The following is a 22,356-nucleotide window of genomic DNA, read 5'->3' as shown; positions in this document are numbered from 1 at the left end:
ACTTTTTTATTTGGATTGGGTTTTTTTTTTGCTGTTGAATGTATGAGTTCTATATATATTTCAGACATACCCACTTATCAGATAGATATATCATTTGCAAATATTTTCTCCTATACTGTAGGCTGCCTTTTCACTCTATTGATTGTTTCCTTTGCGGTGCAGACATTTTTTAATTTGATGTAGGTTCCACTTGTTTATTTTTGCTTTTGTTGCCTTTGCTTTTGGTGTCCAATCCAAAAAAGCATTGCCAAGACCAATATCAAGGAACTTATTGCCTATTTTTTCCTCTAATTTTATGGTTTCATGTCTTCCATTCAAGTCTTCAATCCATTTTGAGTTGATTTTTATATACAGTGTAAGGTAGTTGCCCAGTTTCGTTCTTTTGCATGTGGCCATCCAATTTCCCCAACAACACTTATAAGAGACTGTCCTTTCCCTGTTGTTACCATGAGGATTACTAATATGTAAACTTTAATATGTAAACTAAACTTAGACTACTGCTCAGAACAAAATTGACATTCAATAAATATGTGTCCAGGTTACCACTGTTTCCCTTTTTGACATATCACATTAGCAAATTAGGCCATCATAGGCTATTTTATCCTACATCCTCTTAGTCTCCACAAGTTATAAGCCCCAGAAATTCTTAATTGGGGTACAGCTCTGAGATAAGGACCCAGTTTTTACTTTACAAAGTTCCTATCTAAAATTAATTGGATAAAGCTGTCTTCCTCTTTGTAATACTTATCTTCCTAAATGCGTATCTCATGAAAAAAAAACCTGTCAGGAAGTTATATAAGAAGAGGGAACTGGTAGAGTGGGCAGAAGAAGAATCCTCAGAGAAGGAAAGTGAGGGGCTGAGTCAGCCTCAGGGAATGTGATTTTGCCTAGAGTTTGATGGTCAACAACTGTTTACTAAATCTCTTCTCTGGGCCCGGATCCAAGCTAGAGGGGTTCAGATTCATGCCTACCCATCCATGAGATGTCACAGACTGGTTTATACACAAATTTTTTCTTATTAATAACACAAACATCTTGTGAGGGTGATAGAAATTGCTGCATTTTATACATGGGACTCAGAGAAGGGCACTGTTTGGTAATGTTACACAGCCAATAAGTAGTGGAGTCAGGCTAGAATTTTAAGTCGTCTGATTTCATGGTCTATTTTCTTTCTGATATTAGTGATATGCTGGGGCCAGTTAATATCTACTTATATCTCACCAGCTCTGGGTTTAGTAATACCATGTTGGTAGCCTAAAATTGGACATGGTGGTGGGAGTATTTATAACACAGAAATAGGCAAACAAATTTGAGTACCAGTTGTCAAATACTTACCAGCATATCACCACAATTATTTTTGTTAATATAAAAATATTATAAACCATGTTCCCTGAATCCAAGGAATTTACAATGTTTTTGTAGACAATATTATATGAACCCATTTGGTGGTGATATGTGTAGGACTAACTGTAAATTCATTAACAGAGCAATGGAAGTTCTTAACACCAAATAAAAGGCAATTGATTAAATATAGAAGATAAATACATGGATCTTGATTTACTCCAGATTTCTGAATCAAGATTAAAAGTGAGAAACTAATGGTCAAAATAAATAACTTCTGTTGACTGTGATTTACTATTTAATAGTATTTAATATTTAAATGACCTCAGTTCATTTGTTCATTTCTTCATTGATTCATACATTCATTTAAGTGTTCACATTCAAGAAATATTTATATGCTAGGAGCTGTGCTAGATGAAGATAAAAAACAGTTTCTTAATTTTAATGTGGAGAAACTGAAACCTTTATACTTTGCTGGTGGGAACGTAAAATAGTGTAGCCACATTGGAATAGTTTGGCAGTTCCACAAAATGCTGAATATAGAGTTACTGTATGACCCAGCAATTCCACTCTTACATACATATAGTTACAAGGAATATGAAAATATATACCCCCACAAAAACTTGTACATGGATGTTCACAGCCACATTATTCATCCAACAGGTGGAAATCTAAATGTCCATCAGCTGATGACTGGATAAGTAAAATGTGGTACAACCATATAAGGGACTATAATCAGCAATAAAAGGAAAGCAGTATTGATATGTGCAACAGTAAGGATGAAATTTTAGAACATTATGCTAAATGAACAAAACTGGTCACAAAAGGTGACAGACTGTATGTCTACATTAAGTGCCCAAAATAGGAAAATCCACAGAGACAGAAAGCTAGGTTAGAAGAAGCTTAGAGGGAGAATGGGGAGTGACTGCCAGCACAGGTTTCCTTTTGGAGTGATAAATATGTTCTAAAATTAAATAATGTTGATGATTGCACCATCTAAATACATTCTAAAGACAAGATTATAAGCTTTAAATTGGAGAATTTTATGGTGTGCTAATTATACATCGATAAAGCTATTTTTAAAAGTGAGAAGCACTATATCCATTTAAAAGTGTGATCTCATCCTATAAAAGGAATGGAAGCTGTCTTTTGTCAAAGTAAAGGAAATAGCCACTAATTTATAAATTGCAGTGAATGATAAACTGTTTCTATGGCAGGTAGTGTAACTAGCTCTGGAAGATTTAACATTTCCAGGTAATTGAGCCTGACTGTGTGGGCTTTGTTAGAATGACTTTTGTACTTAAGAAGGGGAAAAATTCACTTTGGCAGAGGAATGGCATCTGAGGGGCATACTCTATGGTGTCAACTTGTTTAACTTGACACATTCATGTATGCATTGGAGAAATATTCATTCAAGTGGCTATGAGGTGCTGGGGCCCTGAACAAATATCCCTTGTCTGGTGGAGCTAACATTCTAGTAGCAGAAGCTGGGAATAAACAAAACAAGGTAATTTCAGACATTGGTGGGTGCTATAAGGAAAAAAAAAACGAGTGGGGTGTGAGGGCTACTTTACTTCGAGGTCAGGCACGGCCTCTCCGAGGCGCAGACATAGGAGCTGGGACGTGAAGGGGCCAAATTTGAGAAAATTTGGAAGAAGGGGTCTAGGCTGAGGGAGGAATAAGCAGGTTGAAGCGCAGCAACCTGGAAAGAGAAGACAGGTAGGTGCGCTGGGGTCAAAGGGAACGCAGGGTGGATGGTGGAGATGGGTTGGGGAACTGAGGCCAGATCCCAGGGTCCTGCTGAACACGCCAACTTCGAATTTTTAATGGAACGCTGTGGGGTAAGGCAGAGGATGTAAAGTAGCTGCACCAGTCATTCTGTGGGGTGGGCAATCTTAAGGGGACAGAAGAGCCCCCACCACCCTCGAGCAAGCGCGGGGACAGCACTCTAGAGGAAGGCAGCGGCAGATTAAAACCACACCAGGCAGTGAGACGCCCGGGGAGGGCGGACCGGTGGGGACCACGCTGACCTGCGGTGGCGGGGCTGGGGACCGGCCGGGAGCGACCAGCAGCAGGATGCTACCGGGTTGACGGCAGTGTTCTAAAACCCGGCGTGATGACGGCAGCCACAGCTCTACCTTAACCGAAAATCAGAACTATCCTATCCAGGCGGGTGAACTTTGCGGTGGGCGCAATAAACCTTTTTAATAAGCTCCAATCAGTAGAGCAGGATGTAACACTAGCCAGACGCCATCGGGGGAGCGCCTGTGGGCCCCGCCGCTCCTCCCCCTTGATCCGGGCGCCCAATGGTCGGCTGAGGGGAGCTGGCGAGCGCAGAGGCGGAACCGGAACCGCCTTAGACTGCGGCGAGTACACGGCCTAGCGCTCCGCTTTACCTGCTGCTAGAGTTGATCTTGGTGGCTGGACCCAGGCGGCACCTGCAACACACAGCCCCAGGGTGCGGGGCCGCGGCACAGGAGTCCAGGGCCCGTCCGCGCGGGCTCACCGGGCCCCGCGCCGCGGCCCGCCATGGGGTCCGTGTACCGGAGCGAGACCCTGTGTCTGACGCAGCCCTTCCTCCGGGCCCGCACGGCCTCCGAGGGCCTCAGCGCTCTGGGCGAGAAGCTCCTGGGCCGTCCGGAGACGCGAGTGCCTTCCACGAGACTCCGCCCCTGTGGGCAAGGGCCTGCGGCCCGCCTTCCGCTGGGCCTGCTCCCGGGCTCTGGGCGGGGCGCGCCGCCCACCTCCTCGGGGGAGGCCAGGGCCCCCCGCGGCTGCCATCCTCAGCCACGGACAGTGCCTTGGACGCTCGGGAGCCCGGGCCTGGTCCTGGCACCGGCCCTGGGAGACCCATCCGACCAGGCCTTATTCGTGGTTTCCTTCCCGCGTTCCCCTTACCACCTGGCGACCACAGGAAGCAGATGATCCTTCTTCTGATACACCGTCAGGTCAACGGGTATCCAACCTAGGTTTAACCGAAAGTCAGGTAAAGACAAAGAAAAGTGCAGCTCATCGTTTTCCAGCAAGAAAATATAACGAAAATGCTACAGTGAACTCTTCTTGGGTGGTGCCAAGCTTTCTGGGCTCACAGGAGTGTGTGTGTCTCTGGGTTGCCGGCCAAGCAGCAGGCGTGCCTGTGCATAAGGCTGCATCCCATCCGACTCTCCTCTCTTCTGGGCATTCTTCCTGACTTTGGGTACACCGGATAGGATCGCTGAACCCTGTGTTTCTGGCCTGCATAGGCTGGGTGATTTTTTTCCCTTTGCTTTCTAAGGTGAAGGAAGCAGGCCAGGGGTTTCTGTAGTGACAGTCAGTGGCAAGACCTGGAAAAGAAAGGTTATCACCAAACCCATAGGACTGAGGAAGGAACAGTTCCTCTCACTTTTGTAGCGGTCTGCCGTCTAAGAACAGCGTTCACCTTTGGTCCTTGAGCTGCTGGAGTGGGCAGATCACTGGTGTGAATATCGATGGGGTCTGCCGGGTTTTCTAGGTTAAGTGTTAGTCTTAAAAGGAATCTACACTGAAATATATATTAGTCCCCCCTTAATCGCAGGACGTAATGTTCTGAGACTCCCAGTGGATGCCTGAACCTGTAGATAGTACCCAACCCTATATATGCTATGTTTTTTCCTATACACACTTACCTATAATATAAAGGTTAATTTATAAATTAGGCAGAGTAAGAGATTAATAACAATAATAAAATAGAGCATTTGCAACAATAGGTTGTAGTAAAGGTTATGTGAATGTGTTCTCTGTACTGCCCCCACCTTTCTTCTCATGGTGTTGTGAGATAGCAAAATGCCTACATAGTGGGATGAAGTGAGGGGAGTGATGCCTGTGCTATGTTGCAGCATTAGGCCACCGTTGACCTGATAGCGTGTCAGAAGAAGGATCATCTGCTTCCATACTCTGGTTGCCCGCAGATAAGGGGAATGTGGGAAGGAAACTGCAAATAAGGATATCATTAGGCTGGAATTAGAGTGATGGTTGCCTCCCTAACAAGGAAAAAAACATGTAAGGTGGTGACGGTAGTGTATGTCAAACCACCCACATTTGTCTCATTGCCACAAATTTGCCTCTTCCTAGACTACTGGTCACTATAATTAGGTGACCAGTGTTTGATACTGAAGAGCAGAGATGGAGACAGAGTAACAGTGTCATTTGTAGACACCTTTTGATGCATAGCTTCCTCTTGGCCTTGAGTCGTCTGAGAGAGACAGTGTATCTGAATTACTGAGAGTTTGAAAGTGGTTACTTTAGATGAGTATGACTTCCAGAAATGAATACAAATGTGACAAAAAAGTGAAACTCAAGTTCTTCTTGTTAATTCTCTAAAAAAAAGATTCAAAAAGTAAACAAGAACTGCTCCTTTGCAGTGGACACTTCTCAGGTTGTTTGATCAGTTTCAAGCTAAGCTGTTGTCTGTTGTCTACTTGTGTGTTTTTAAAGTGTCCAGCACAAATGCTGGATGGAGCAAAGGTAGAATTCTTGCCCTAAATTCCTTTTACCATGAATGATCACTGTCATTGTTTTTTATGGTGAAAGTAATAAGGTCCAGAGTGGGAAGTTTGGAAGACATAAGAGTGAAATAATAACTTGCATGATCCCAATCCCTAGAAATAAACACTTTGCCTTTTTAGTTAGTACTTGTCACTCAAACCTTATTTTCTCAGGATATTTTAAAATGTACAAACTTAGGTATTTTATGTACTTGCAACCACAACCCCACAGAAAATATCTTTCCTCTTTTTCATGTGTAAAGCATGAAGCTTTTGTGCCTGCTCTTTCCCTCCTGGCATCCTGTTGTGAGCCTGCTCTGTGCCTGCCAGTGTGTTAGTAGTGTGCTACTGTTCTGGCGGGGTAGTAGTTGATGACTTGGGTAGGGACTCTCATTTCTCTAGTCGCTTTTCTATTGTGAATCATTTTCTCTGTGCTTAGGTAAATTGTCCATATCCATAGATTTTTGCTTAGGTTAACTTTCTTTACAGGGTGTTTCTGGGGAAAGACAATGTTTCAGGCTTATTTGGTTACACTTGACACATTGCTTTCCAGAAAAGGTGGGTCACTTTATACTCCCATTCAGTAGTGTACAAGGATGTGCTTTTCCCCAAACCCTTGGCTGTTAATTTTATTTTTCAAAGCAAATCTTTGAAATTTTAGAAAATTCAAAGCAAATGTGTCATCCTTTTTTCAGTTAAACCAGAAGATGTGTTCTTTCCAAAGAAAATTTGTTGGTAAGAGGAAGAGGCATGAAGAACTAGAGCCAATATTGGGTAAATTTATTGTAATAACTTAACAAATTCTTTTTGCTGAAGCAAACCTTGTTCATTTTAGAAAAATCAGAAAATACATGGAGACAAGTGGAGAGGAAAGAATTCATAGTCTCACCCTATAGGGGGTCATCACATTGCTAGGTTTATATTTTTTTACAACCTTTCTACTATTCATCTAAAAAATGAAAGTGAGGATCTACAGGTATAGGGTGAGGATATGGTTACAGTGAGAGTTAGGTTTAGGGTTCAGTGTTAGGATTGTAGTTAGGTTTAGGTTTAGGTTTAGGGTTACAGTAGGTGTGTGGGGGTGAGAGTGAGGGGTTAGGGTGAGTGGCCAAGGTTAGGGTTAAAGTTAGGTTGAGGGTTAGGTGTAGGATGAGGATAGAGTTATGGTGAGGCTAAGGTTTGGGGTTTAATGTTAGGGTTATGGAAAGATTTACAGTTATTGTTACAGTGAGGTGTGGGTGCCAATGACGGTGAGGGTAAGGGAGTAGGGGTATGGGTAGGGTTAGGGTTAGAGTTCAGTGTAGGGCTAGGTTTAGCATGAATTTTTGGTATGGGATAGAGTTAGGATTTGGGTTTAGGCTGAGGATTAGTGTGAGAGTTAAGTTATCGGTTACGGTTCTGTGTGAATCATGGTGAGGGTTAGGGTTAGGGGCTAGACTTATGGTTAGGGTTGGCATTAGGGCTCACATTTGGTGTACAGTGAGGATGTGGTTATGGTGGGGGTGAGGTTTAAGGTTCACTGTTAGGGTTTGGGTTTGCTTTAGGTTTTGGGTTACCGTTAGGTGTGGGTGAAGGTGACGATGAGGATGACGGCGTATGTCAGGTAGCCAGGGGAAGGGTTAGGTTTAGGATTCAATGCAGGGTGAGGATAAAGTTACAGTTTGAGTTAAGATTCGGGTTTAATGTAAAGCTTAGAGTTAGTTTTAGGTTTAGGCTTAAGGTTAGGTGTGGGTAAAGGTGAGGGTGAGTAAGCAGGGTTATGGTTAGTATTAGGTTTTGGATTAGGTGTAGGGAGTGGATATGGTTATGATTACTATTAGTATTCCAGATTAATGTTAGGATTAGTGCGAGATTTAGGTTTAGGGTTGCGGTGAGGTTTGGGTGACGAAGAGGGTGGGGGTATGGGTAGGGTTTGGGTTAGATGTAGGCTTAGGTTTAGTATAAAGTTATGGTGTGGGTTGGAGTTAGGATTTGGGTTTGGGCTGAGGGTTTAACGTGAGAGTTTGTTTAATGGTTATGGTTCCATGTGAGTGAAGGTGAGGGGTAGGGGCTAGACTTATGATTAGGGCTGGGGTTAGGGTTAGCATTAGGTATAGGGAGAGGATATGGTTACGGCGAGAGTTAGGTTTAGTATTCATAGTTAAGGTTGGGGTTAGGTTTTGGTTTTGGGTTACAGTTAGGTGTGTGTGACGGTGACGGTGATAAAGACAGATTAGGATGAATGGCGATGGTGAGGGTTAGTGTTCGGTTTAGAGTTCAGTGTAGGGTGAGGATAGAGTTATGGTTAGAGTTAGGTTTTCAGTTTAATGTTAGGTTTAAGGTTTGGTTTAGGTTTTGCCTTATGGTTAGGTGTGGGTGAAGGTGAGTGTGAGGGTTTAGGAGTATGGGTATGGGTTGGGCAGGGTTAGTTTACGTGTAGGGGGAGCCTATGGTGGTGAGATTTAGGTTTAGGCTTTAGGGTGGTATTTAGGGGTTGTGGTTCAGATTATGGTGAGGGTTAGGTTTTGGATGAGGGTTAAAAGAACCACAATCCCAAGTACAAAACAGCTCAGTGAACTGGGCTTCCAGGCCAGTGCTGTAGGAACAGAGATTCATTTGACAGGAAACATTTCCTTTCCATTGATACCAGTGTCCCATAAGGAAATCATGTGCATATAGGTGGGATTAACAGGAGAGCCATGCACTAAAAAGTAGCTCTAAGGGACCAAATGGTGATTGTTCTGCAGTCCTTTAGCATATTCAACCAGGGCTTGAGCAGGACATGGTTATTCTTTGGATTCCTAAGGGCCCGTGTCAGGGGTCAGGGTGAGAGTCAACAGGTTGGGTTCAGCGTTAGGATTCAGGTTCAGATGTAAGGGTTTGGGTTCTGGTTGGGGGCTTTGTGGTTTCAGGTTCAGGGGTTAGGGTTCTGGGCCCAGCTTAGGGGTCAGGATTAGGAATAGGGTTAGTTGTAGGATAAGGAAGGTTTAGGATGAAGGTATGATTAGGTTTAGTGTTGCAATTAGAGTTTACACTAATGGTTACCCTTCAAGTTAGGGATAAGCTTAGGCTTACATTTCCATGAGAGTGTGGATGAGGGTGAGAGTTAGAGGTTAGGTGTAGTGTTAGGGTTAGTGTTAATGATAGCATTAGGTGTAGGGAGTGGATGTGGTTATTATTATAGTTAGGGTTAGGGTTCAGTGTGAGGGTTAGGATTAGGTTTAGGGTTTGGATTACACTTAGGGATTTGTGAAAGTGAGTGTGAGTGTTTAGGGCTAATAGGTAGGGTGAAGGTGACGGTTTGGGCTGGGTTTAATGTTAAGTGTAGGGTATGATATGGTTTCCGTGAGTTAGGTTTAGTTTGTTATGTTAGGGTTAGAGCTAGGTTTGGGTTCAGTGTCATGGTTAGGTGTGGGTGAAGGTGAGGTTTAGCATTGGGGCTTAGGGTTAGGTGTAAGCTTAGGGTTAGGTTTATGTATCAAGTTGTGCTTACTCAGAAGTTACGGATAGGGTTAGAGTTAGGTTTAGGTTTTAGGTTTTAGTGTGAGGATGAGAGTTACAATTAGGTTTAAGTTTATGGTTCCGTGTGAGCAAGGATTAGGGTGAGGGTTAGGGGTTAGGAGTGGATTTAGGATTAAGCTTATTGTTAGCATTAGGTTCGGGTGTGGGTATGGTTATGTCCTGAATTATGTTGAGGGTTCCATATGAGGGTTAGGGTTAGGTTTATGTTAGTTGTTATGCTTGGGTGTGGGTGAAGATAAGGATGACAGTGAGGAGGTATGGGTACAGGTAGGATTAGTGTTAGTGTGAAGGTTAGGTATAGGTTTAGGTTTAGGTTTAGGATGAAGTTATGGTTAGGGTTAGACTTAGGATTTGTGTTTAGGGTGAGGGTTAGCATTAGGGTAAGGGTTACATTTCCGTGTGAGTGAGAGTGAGGGTGAGGATTAGGGGTTAGGCATAGGGTTAGGGTTAGGGCTGGGGCTAGGGTTAAGTGCAGGGCTGTGTTTAGGAAGAAATTTTGGTTTGCATTAGAGTTAGGTTTAGGATTTAGAGTGAGGGTTATTGTTAGAGTTAGTTGTAGGGTTACAGTTTTGTGTGAGTGAGGAAGAGGCTGAGAGTTAGGAGTTAGTTGTAGGGTTTCAGTTTAGGGTTAGGATTAACTTTAACTTAGGTCCTAGGGGCCTGAGAGTGCAGGACCTAGCAGAGCACTGGGCCCCATGTCCAGGGACCAGGGACACGACCCTCTGGGGGAAGCCACAGGGTCCTCATCTGGAGGTGGGTCTGGAGTCATTGCTCTGGTAGGGTGAGCAGGTCTCAGGAATGATCTGGATGTAAGGACAAGTGAAACCAGAGACAAGATGGCTAATGAGGTGCCTCATGTGGCCCCTGGAGCCACAGACAGACAGACAGACAGAAGCAGAGTGAACTCAGGAGAAAGGAGACCAGACAGAAGCCATGCACGTAATCAGTCTTGGAGGTGACTTGTGGTCACTTGACCATTTGCTTTTCCTCAGAACCCAGCCACAATGGCGATCCACCATCAAGGGGAGTGAGGGGGATGGTACAAGGCTGAGAACCAGGGGTAGGGGACACTGGGGACTGACCTGCAGCCACCCCACACACGCTGAGACAAGCCACTCAGCCATGAGTGTGAATCCAGTGGAGTCTGGAGGTGTGTGTGTGTCCAAGGGGACTGTGTCTGCACTTCAGTTCTTTCACCCTGCCTTGGGAATAGGGAACAGACAAGAGGGGAGTTGACCTCTGGGTCTCCGAGCAGACCCAGGCCCATTTGAGTTGCACTCTGGGCTCTCCCCACCCCTCTCTGCGGTCCTCCCAGTTTTGAGTCTATGCACAAGCCACATGTGACAGCAGGCACTCCAGGCATTTATAGGTCTGCCCACCTGATGATCTTCTCAGAGGATGTGCTGAAGTGACCCTCTGTGTAGATGGGGACACTTGGGAGGCCCTGAGAGGCACAGGCCTTGCGTGTAGGGTCACATCACAGGTACGAGGAGCTGGGTCTGAACCCTGCTTTCTGTCCTCAGTTGGGGTGCTGGTGGCACCCAGGCTTTCCGGGGGCTGTGGAGGTGTCATGTTGGTGTGGCTGCCTGGAGGGGGCCCAGAATGGAAGGCGACCAGTGGCAGCCAAGGGATTTCTTGGAAGGGTTTGTCGGAGTAAGGAAGCCCAGGTATGGGGACTCCAGGCAGTGACCTCACTTCCCTGACGATGGAACCCAATGCAACCTGGAACCCAGGTAACCAGGCACTATGTTCTTAGGACAGCCCAGTCCCCAGCTCACTTGGTGGGAGATGCTTGAAGGAGCAGTATGCTGTGTTGTGTCCCCATGGCCTCAGGTCATGGCCTCTGGAAAGCCCCCAAGGAAAATCTTTGGAAAAGGTTCTGACGTTGGATCAGGGCTCAGTCCAGATGCCTCTGTCCATGTGCCCGGAGGGAGCCAAAGGTACCCCAGGGAGACCTAGTCCAGGCCAGTTCGGGCCAGGCCATCACTGTGATCCCTCCTGGGCTGTCCCATGTGCTCTCCTGCATGTGCATGCATACGTGTGTGTGCGTGTTGCTGTCTGTGTTTTTTGGGTTTTCCTGTGGGGTGAGCTGCCCTGAGCAGGAGCTACTGATGGGTCAGAAGCCTGGTGGGCCCATCCTGTTTACCCCACAGTTCTCGGTGGGCTGGGTGGGCTGTGAAGTGCTGGGGTGTCCTGCCAGAGGTTTGTCTCAAGCCCTGCAGGTGCTCTCTTCTCAGCCCCAGGAAGGTCTGTGCTGACACAGGCCATTGACCTCTGTGTGTAGATGCCCCAGCAGTTAACCTTGCTGTAATTTAGTTCCTGCTTAAGCTTAATTTATAATCGTAACTAATCTAAGAGAAAGAACAGTATGATTTGTAGCCAAACTAATCTTAGAAAATAGAACAATGTGTTGCGTCTTGGAATCTGGTGCAAGTCATGAGCAGTTCTCATCCTTTCCGAGGCAAACCCAGATAAGGAACACACCATGGGACTCATGTGGCTAGATGACTTGATGAAACATAAGAGAAACTTTAAGAAATAATTAGCCTGCAATTGTTTAGCTGGATGAAAAAACTCATCCTATAATCATTGATTGTTATCTGTCTTTTTGCTTGCTGTAACCTAATAAAAAGTGCAGGGGAGCACTGACTCGGTGCTTAGTCTCCAAGGAAGTCTAAGCCCTCTGCATAAAATGTCATTCTGAATCAGTTTCTCATTTTCACAGTCTCTGACTGCAACATCTGGGAGCAGCAGAAGCAGCGAGGTGGGGCTGGCAAGGCCCTGATGCCTGTGGGCCAGTGCCAGTCCCTGTCTTTGCAGAGCTCCTGGAGGAAGGCAGAAAAACCGGGGGACACCCACTCCTGGTCTCCCAGTCAGAGGCCCGTGCAGTACATTACCAGGCAAGCCAGCGCTGGCCCAGGCTAAGTGAGGACACAGAGGGGTCTGTGGAACCTAGGCCCAGAGATGTCTGGAGAAGGCCACCCACACACACTGTGGTCTTAGTCTATGTCAGTGTCCACATTGACGGCTCAGATCCAGAGCACCAAGTCCGTCTTCCTCCAACCAGCCTAGGAGAACTGGAGCCCACAGCGGCCAAATTGGATGGTGAGAAACCCGGGGTGGGTGCCTGAGAGTGCCTGTGGAGGGGTGGGGGTGCTGGGTGCATGGAGAGGAGCCCCAGCACCTGCTGTTGTGCCAAGAGCAAAGACTGGCCTCAGACCAGCCACTGGTGGATGCATCCAGGAAGATGTCCTGGGTGGGCTCCTGGCCTGGGCTCTCTGGAAGACTCCAGAATGGTTCTGTGTCTGGAATAGCACATGTGGAGGTGGGCTTGGGGGTGACTTTTTGTCCCCTTGCAGGTCCAGCCCCATCTCAGGAATTAGTGCTGGCTCAGGAATTAGGATCCCGCTCCTGAGCCTTTGGAGGAGCCAGCTGTTGGTGCAGGAGCCAGGGCAGCCCCAGAGCCTGAGGATGGTCCACCTTAGCTGCAGGGCCTCCTCCAGCAGCTGCCTTGGAGCTACAGCCAACACCACGGGCATGGACACCCCAGCTCTGGTGCCAGGGTCTGCATCTGGGGAGGCTCCTTCAGGAGGCTAGGAGCCCGCACAGGAACACACTCTTCTGCTGGGTGGCCAAACTGTTCCAGAGTTGTCCTTCATTTATCTCAAATATTTCCTCTAAGAAGGAAGGTGCTAAAGACCCCCTTTCTCTCCATATGTCTACAGGTGAGGGTGAAAAGCATGTGTACACCCCAGAGATGCCAGCTGAGGACCATGGCATCTTTCATTGTGAGAGTCAGTTGCCACAGGCAACAGTTCCCCGCAGGAAAGATCACAGGTAGGGGGCTGCCATCCTGGGCCCTGGGAGATCTGCATCTCCCATCCCAGCAACCCAGTTTCTGCTTCCTAAAACCAGGGGAACTGGTGTCAGCCATGTTCTAGTTGCAGAATATGAATCCCCTGTGCTGGTCTTTGCCTGCCTGGCACAGTTGGCTGCTCAGGGTGGCCATTCCACATTCGCTTGTCCTGACCACTCATGGGGGTTATTCTGGCCACTGCAACTGCAAAGTGCTGCTTCTGGGGTCTCAGGCAGGGGCCAGGTCTATGGGAGAGGGTGGTATTTCTGATAGAGGCCGTTTCGGGACAGCAACCCTTCTGAGAAGGATCAAGTCCGAGTTCTCTGGCCGGAGGGCAACACAGTTAGTTCCTCCCTGCCAAGAGGCCTTCCAGGGTGGGGTGTAGCCCTTCAGGTCAGCTTTGGGAGCAGGCCTGGCTCCCCAGGTGCCCTCAGTGACTTGGGGTGTCCCCATGGCTCTCTCCCTTCCTGGGACCTGTTGCCTGGGAGGTGGCCTGTTCTCTCCATACCTGTTCTGTGTCCGCTTTCAGGCCGAGCCCTCATCTCCCAGCCTTGGATGCTGGGAGGGGCCATGTCCACCTGGCGTCTGCTTCCTGAGACCTTGGGCTCACCTGAGACTTGGTCACCTCCTCATGTGCAGGTAAAAATCCTTACCTGAACCCAGAAGCTCTGGAAGAATGTAAGAAATTCGTGGCACAAGGGACTGTGGATTTACACTGTGATAGGATGTAAGTTTGAGTATGTAGCATAGTTCAGTCAGATCTTACGGCTGAAAGGGTGCCTCACAGAAGCTGTCTAAATGTCATTGTCACCATGGCTTCACTGTCAGCTGCTGAAAGAGGTGATGAATCTGAAGGAGTAAATGCTTAATATCAGTCTGTGTTATGAAAGGGGATTGAAAAGTACAATCAGTGTGTTACACTTATTCCTACACTATAAATCTGAGTCCCTCGAATCTGTTCCAGATCAACTGGGACATCTTTGTTCTGTTCTAAGTAGCCCACTATCTTCCATTTGGGTTTTTGTTGGCCTAGTAGGTACAGGCCTCAGCTATGTTTGATGCATGTGTTTCATTTCAGGGGCTCCTGAGCATGGAGGGTTGGTCATAGTGATCCATAAAACAATGATCCTGCTTTCTCCTGCATGACAAGACTGTGGTGATGCTTTTTGTTGCTTTGTTCATAACTGACCATCTTTCTTTCTTTGTTTTTCAGAGATGAGGGCTGTTATTGCAGACCAGGTGTATCAGCCACTCGGTCCTGGTCCTTGTGACATGACCTTAAGGGATCATCAGATGCGAAAGTGATGGTGCCAGTAGCACATGGGGGGCACGTGTAGTTCCCCATTGACAGCTGTATGATGGGTGGTCTTTCTACACTGAGATTTTATTTCCTGTTGCATATTGTTTTCAAATTCAGTTTTGTTATCCAGCCTTGTCTGTCTAGGGAAGAAGAATATGTATCTTTTTGGGAAAGGTCATGATTGGGAGTATATACCGAATGGACGGTCTGAGTAGCCTATTAGAAGCTTTGACAAGATGTGAAAAGGAAAGAAAATAACATTTTTTCGATGTTACGAAGTAAATGTGTAGGGTTGTACAAGCATCATGACAGTCGAATCATAGAAGATTTCCATCACCCACAAAGAAACCTCCTGCTTATTTTCATTCACTCCCATGCCCACCCCTCATCCCCAGGCCACTGTTGGTCAGCTGTGTCTGTCTAAATTTGCCTGTCCTGGACATGGCATTCGAGTAGAATCCTACAGTACAATCCAATGATCCTGCAATCTCTTGTCTGACTTCTGTGATTCGGCATGTTTTCCAGGTTCATCCATGTTCTGGCATGCCTCCGCACTGCATTCCTTTTCACGGCCGACTCGTAGTGCATAGTGTGGCCATACCACCTTGAGTCTATCCATTTATCAGCTGGTGCATATAGGGATTATTTTCACTTTTTGGCTCTAAGGAATAATGCTTCTGTGAATATTTGTATACCAGTTTTTGTTTGGACTTGTGTTTCCATTTCTCTTGGATAGATTACCTCAGAGTAGACTTGCTCTCCCCTGTGCTTCACCTTTTGAGGAAGAGTTTTTCAAAGTGGCCGCACTGCTTTACCTTCCCATCAGCAGTGTATAGGGTTGCAGTTTCCTGTATCCTCAACAAAAGTTCTCCTGGTGGTATTTTTTTTACCATGGCTGTCCTAGAGGGTGTGAGGTGGAATTTCAGTGTACTTTTGATTTGTGTTTCTCTAGTGGTCAGTGATGTTGAACAGCTTTTTGTGTGCTTAGTGACCATTTGTCTGTCTACTCTGAAGCAATGTCTACTGAGACCCTTTTCCCATTTTGATGGGGTGCCTTTTGGTTGTTCAGTTGTGAGAGCTCATTCTACATTCTGGACACCAGTCCATTCTCAGATACACGATTTTTCAGAAAGTTGTCCCATTGTGCAAGTCATCCACTTTCTTGTGGAGGGCCTTTGAAGTCCAAAAGTTGTTTAACTTGGTGAGCTTATCCATTTTGGTTGGTTGCTTGTGCTTTTGGTGTGAGATCTGAGAAAGTGCTGCCTGACTGCAGGTCCTGTACGTCTCTTTAATCCTTAGTTTCAATTGAGGAGGAATGAGAGATGCAAACGAGGCACATGTCCTAGGCCTGAAGTCACTCCCATTATAGAATTCTGTCCTGGTTGGTTCTACAAAACACAAGGAAAGTTTAGGGTCTTCATTTATATTGTAATTCTCCTAGTAAAAACTTGCACTTGTAATAATAATTCCATTGAATGTGAAAACACAACACATCATCAGTCTGTTGGGCTCTCAACAGAAGCGTCCAAATGGTATCCTATTCTTCCTTCTTGGAGACCGTGTCCTTGTGCCCTGTCTTGAACCAGTTTCGTGTGTGTTTTGTGCGGTGTAGACACACGGTCCCGACCACAGGCACTGTTGGGTGTTCTGGATCAGCAATGTCTTCAAATAACTGCTATTTTCCACTGGAGATGTCATCAGTTTTTAAGTTTGGATTGTTCCCGTTTGAAATGATAGATCATGAACTGTTTTTACCTTCAAGAAACAAGGGGTTCAGGGCATATTTAACTTTGAGGTGTCTCTGTCTTTTGTGAAGTGGACAAATAAATGTGTGCATCCAGTAACTTGCTGACAACATTAATGGGGTGAGGTTGTTATAGAGTGAGGGCCTTCGGGATTCTCATGGATGAAGGATGGTTTGCTGTAACTCTGTCTTTGGATGTCTTTGGGCCAGGGATTTGAAAGATGGTGACAATGGAAAACAGAAGTGTATTCTTGCTTTATTGCCCATGGGGGCCCTATTCCATCTTTTCTTTTCTTCTCTTCCTAGTTCCTTTGTGGGCACATCTTATGTCCCCAATAAAGCTGTGGTTCCCACAAAGGCCTGAATTTCTTGGCTTGGAGTCTTGTGGGGAATCTAGGAAAGCAATTCCAGCTCAGTGTTGCTTTCTGGGAGTACTGATCACTTTTAGCTGGGACAGAGATGGTGTCTGTTCCATGCTCCCTTGGGGGCATCCTGCTGGCCCCCAAGACTGGGGCTTATCACACTTGTCAGGAGGCCGTCATCGAGGCACAACAGAAAGCTTCTGTCATCTCACTTCTCCTTTGCATTTTTTTCAAGGAATGCACCTCACCTTTCAGAGCGCTGTTCAGAGCATCCTGTCTTGCCCGTGTTGGTCCTCTTGATGTGCTCTGCTACGCTTGGAGGTCCCATGGAGTCCCGGGATGGACTCTGCTCGGTCCTCATTTACCAAGCCACCCTTCCTGGGCCTTCTACCACAGCTTTGGGTGAGTGTCCTAGGTGCTGCCAGCTTGAGTGTCCCAGTGAGGCCGCTCGCCTGAATGGCCCAAGGCTTTAAGGAGTCAATTGTAGATGCAATTCCAGATTGCAGTGAGTAAGTTGATTTGGGGTTAAGTAGGTTAAAGAACTGGCCCCATGGAAAGTCCCTGGAGTGATACCACCAGCGGTTCCTAGTGAGTACCTGGGTTGGGGGAAAGAATGGTGAGCTTCTGGGGACTTGAACTCTCCTTTCCTTTATCATCCACTGTTTCACATCCTTACTATTGTTGTTATCATTGGAGTAAAATTTGCGTAACACGGAATTAAACATTCACAACTTCACAGTGTACAGTTCTGTGGCCCTTGGTATAAATATTCTTTTTGTAATTCCAGAAGGAAAAAAGGGTTTAAAGGAAGCATTGTTTTTAGTGGATAAATGCTGATAGTATGAGTGACAGTCTTTCTTACTGATTTACAGTTCCTCTAGTCAAGTCGCTTCCTAGGAAGCCCGTTTGCCTGGTGAGCTAAAAGGTTTCTCAGCTGCGGGTCCTACATGAGGAGATCTGGCTATAGGTGTAGATGATGCATATTTTACTCTGCTGCAGGTAGTAACTCCAGTCTTATTGTGCTTGAGCCTTTCCTTATTTTTCTAATCGTATTGTTCAGTTAGCTCCTAAATCGTATTGTTCAGTTAGCTCCTACTGCTCTTAAAATTTCATCCCAAGTTACTTTATATTTTTCCTGTGGACGTTCCCTTCACTTTACTATTTCTGGTTTGCATATTTTTAACAAAGGAGCCCCTTTTGAATTAACCACTGTCTTTGCTAAATCTGAGTGAACTTCCTGAGGAAAACCAAAGACACATTATCAATTTCCATGGAGATAACCATCATTCTTCACTTCTGGTAGATTGATGGCCAATTAGGAAGCTGTTACTTCAGAATTGAATGTAATATTGCAGAATTTTGAAAACTACTTTAGAGCTGCAGAGTTTTATGTGAAATATTCATTTTTTTAACATCAAAATTAGGAGAAGTACCTGTGCGCAGAAAACATGGGAGTCTGCCCCATTTTGCTTTGCTCTTCAGATGACTCCATATTCGTGGTTTGAACAAAAATGTGGTTGTGATGAGGGAGAGAAAAATGAAGTGGACTATAATCCTGTTGCAGCAAATGGAGCAGGGCAGGGAATTTTCTTTGTTTTCATTAGCTACTAAATATAATGACTCCTCACACAGGGGCTCCCAGACTTTGCATAGCACATTGACGAGCTATGTTACTCCAGTTGGTCACTGGTTAGTGAACTCGCCCTTGTTGACACTGACTCAGCAATAGGAACAGGCTGTGGAAAGCACAGCCTTCCAAGATGCCGTTGTCAATTTTAGAATTAGAAGAGAGGCCTTACCTCTTCTTTGGACTTTGTCTTGCCTCAGGTGTCCCTGAGTGGGCAGTGCATGCAGTAGGCACCAGTCGCCTTGCTTGTGAATTTAGATCTTTAGTGCCTTACCCACATGGCAGTGTACTGGGGACAAGGTAGGATTCCTGGTCTGAAGCTAAGGAATGTTGCTACACGAGGCACGTTATGTTGGTTTCAAAAAGGCAAACAGACCTGAGAGTTTAGGTAAACAGCCATGAGAATATAAATGACTTCCACTGGATCTATTTAAAATGTGTTTTTAACTGCCCATTGAGGATGGTTCTTTACAAATATTTGTGTTACTTTGGACAGCATATGTATTAGCTTTTTAAAAAACTGAGCTAACAGACACATGAAAAGATGCTCCACATCGCTAATCATCAGGGAAATTAAATTAAAACCACAATGAGATATCACCTCACACCAGTTAGGAAGGCCAACATCCAAAAGACAAACAACAACAAATGTTGGTGAGGATGTGGAGAAAGGGGAACCCTCCTACACTGCTGGTGGGAATGTAAACTAGTTCAACCATTGTGGAAAGCAGTATGGAGGTTCCTCAAAAAACTCAAAATAGAAATACCATTTGACCCAGGAATTCCACTCCTAGGAATTTACCCTAAGAATGCAGCAGCCCAGTTTGAAAAAGACATATGCACACCTATGTTTATTGCAGCACTATTTACTATAGCCAAGAAATGGAAGCAACCTAAGTGTCCATCAGTAGATGAATGGATAAAGATGTGCTACATATACACAATGGAATATTATTCAGCCATAAGAAGAAAACAAATCCTACCATTTCCAACAACATGGATGGAGCGAGAGGGTATTAAGCTCAGTGAAATAAGCCAGGCGGAGAAAGACAAGTATCAAATGATTTCCCTCATCTGTGGAGTATAAGAACAAAGAAAAAACTGAAGGAACAAAACAGCAGCAGACTCACAGAACCCAAGAATGGACTAACAGTTACCAAAGGGAAAGGGACTGGGGAGGATTGGTGGGGAGGGAGGGATAAGGGGGAAAACAGGGCATTATGATTAGCACACATAATGTAGGGGGGTGCATGGGGAAGGCAGTATATACAGAGACAAGAAGTAATGATTCTATAGCATCTTACTGTGCTGATGGACAGTGACTGTAATGGGATATGTGGGGGGGACTTGATAATAGGGGGAGTCTAGTAACCATAATGTTGTTCAAGTAATTGTACATTAACGATATAAAAAAAACATTAAAATCTTTATCGAAAAATAAAAATAAATTGAGCTAAGATTCACATACTGTAAAATTAACCATTTAGTTTATTGGCGTGTAGTACATGCATCATGTGTAACTGTCATCAACTGTGTCTAGTTCTAAGAGATTTTCATCCCTGCAAAAGGAGACCCTTTCTTCTTGCTTGCCTGACCCCTGGCAATCACAAATCTCCATTCCATTTGTATGGATTTCTTTATTCTCGACACTTCCTATCAGTGGAATCATACAATACGTGGCCTTTTGTGTCTGGCTTCTTTCACTTGTTTTCTAAAAAACTTACTGTTATTGCCACTTAGAAATGATCACTGTTAGTGTTTTTTCTTATTTCTACCTTAATTATTACAAAAAATCAACCAATAAGAGTGTTGTTTTATTCAGTTCATTGTCTTGCAGGAGAGTCTTATCATCAGCATGTTGCTAAGGATTTCCTATTGGTATCCCTTCCTATTCACTCTATTCCTGAGCTACTTGTACAATAGGATATGGATATATTGAATATAGACCATAGACTTTTAGTTTCCAGTGTGCCCCTCTGTAAATTTTTAATAAAGTACTTTATTTTGTGGAACTTTTTATTACATGATCTGAGAATTTAATTCATATGCACAGGCACGCAGATGTGTAAAGCAGTTCAGGATGGGCATTCTCATCGCTGGACCAGATAGGGCAAAATGCACAAGAGGGTCCACTGTGTACATAGATGTTAGAAGCTTTAGGTTATGACAAGTTACTAAAGTGATAAGAGTTTTGGTCCAAATATGTTTTTTATACTCTAGATAGTCTTTCTTATACTTTTAGTATATTTCTGTTGAATTTATTAAATTCCCCTATTCCAAAGAAAGAAATAAAAATTCATCAACCCTTAAGAAATTAATGTAAAATCAAAGCACAAAATAGATTGATGAGAAAAGACATGGGGGCATGGGTGGGGGATCTATAAGGAATAAAGTCAAATAACACCAGGAGAATCTGTAGTAAGCCTGTGAGAATGTATGCCAAACAGCTTGGTTTAGCAAAGGGAGACCCCGATTTACTTTTCAGTTTACAAAATAAGATGCTTAGCCACAGGAATCATAGGGGCCATAGATTAAAGATAAGCTGGCTTTCCATGAAAGATAGTTTTTGCTAGTTGAGTATTGAGAAATATTCCTCCTGTGGCCCCTTCGAAGGGGACAGACAGCCTGGTGGGTGGGGTAGAGTGGAGTGGGGTTTCTTCAGCCACAGCCCTGTAGTGGCCACACAGCAATCTCCTGTTTTCTTTGTGGGGCAGATAAATTTATAGTCATTGTTTCAGATGGACTTTATACACTGACCATAAAGCTATGACTGAAAAGTGCCTCTTCTCTTTCAATTCCTAGTGCCCCTGACATCCCAGCACCACATAGAACATCTTGTTGCATCTTCCCTCAAAGTTCCCACCCAGGAGTTTGAAATCTCCCTTCCAATCTATAGCTATAAATCTAGTTTTGTTTTTTACTAATAGTACACTAGTAACTGAATGACAAATAAAAATTTTCCTCTATTACCACTATTTCACTTTGGGGAAACATGATCCATTTGTCTTATGCTTTTTCTTTGATCTGGACTTCTGTGGTGGAAGTAATCATATCCTATAGAAGGAATGGGAGCTGTCTTTTGTCAAGGGAAAGGAAATAGCCACTGATTCCTAAGTTGCGGTGAATCAGATAGTGTTTCTATGGCAGGTAGTGTAACTAGCTCTGGAAAACTTAAGATTTCCAGGTACCTGAACCTGATTGGGTTTTGTCTGGATGGCTTTTGTACTTAAAAAGGGGAAAATACACCTTGGCAGAGGACTGGCATCTGGGGGGCATACTCTATGGTTTCAACTTGTCTAACTTCACACATTCGTGTGTGCTTTGGAGAAATATTCATTTATTTCTGGGTTACAATGTGCTGGGCCCTGGACAATTTCCATTGTCTGGCACAGCTTACATTCTAGAAGGGGAGAGCTGGCAATAAACACAGAGAAGGTAATTTCAGGCAGTGGTGGGTACTGTGACAAAATAAAATGGGTGGTATGGGATGGCTCCTTTAGCTTGGGGTTAGGGATGGCCTCACCTAGGGGCAGACATATGAACTGGGACTTGAAGGGGCCAAGTTTGAGAGGTCTGGAAGAAGGGGTCTAGGCTCAGGGAGAGATTAGCAGGCTCAAGAACAAGGACCTGGCAAGAAAGGCAGGCAGGCACCCTGGGGCAGTTGGGAGTGCAGGGAAGGCGGTGGAGATGTGTTTGTAGACCGAGGCCAGATCTCCACACTAAGTTTGGATTTGCATCAGAACACAGAAGACACCAGAGGATGTAAGGTAGCTGCATCGGACTTTGTGCAGGGAGATTTGTGGAGGATAGTTGTGGCCCCGGGATAGTGGTGTGTGAGGAGTGACAGCATCTGAGCTGGGGGCAGGGGCAGGAGCAAAGCCACGCAGGGCTGTGAGACATCTGTACCAGGTGGATCCATGAGGACCAGGCTGTTCTTCAGTGGCTGGGCTGGGGATCCGCAGGGAGGGACTGAGCTGAGCAGGGGGATGGTATTGGGTTTCTCGAAATGTTCATAAAGCCTTTTGTTTTTTCTGGGCGGCCTTGGTGGCTACATACTGGCTGTGGGATGGGAAGTGAAGCCCCAGTGAGCTGTGGAGGTGGGGCCGTAAGGTGCAGCCAGCAG

The sequence above is a fragment of the Manis pentadactyla genome, chromosome 14, assembly GCF_030020395.1.
Source record: "Manis pentadactyla isolate mManPen7 chromosome 14, mManPen7.hap1, whole genome shotgun sequence".
Taxonomy (NCBI): Eukaryota; Metazoa; Chordata; class Mammalia; order Pholidota; family Manidae; genus Manis; species Manis pentadactyla.
This window is presented reverse-complemented; position numbering follows the sequence as displayed.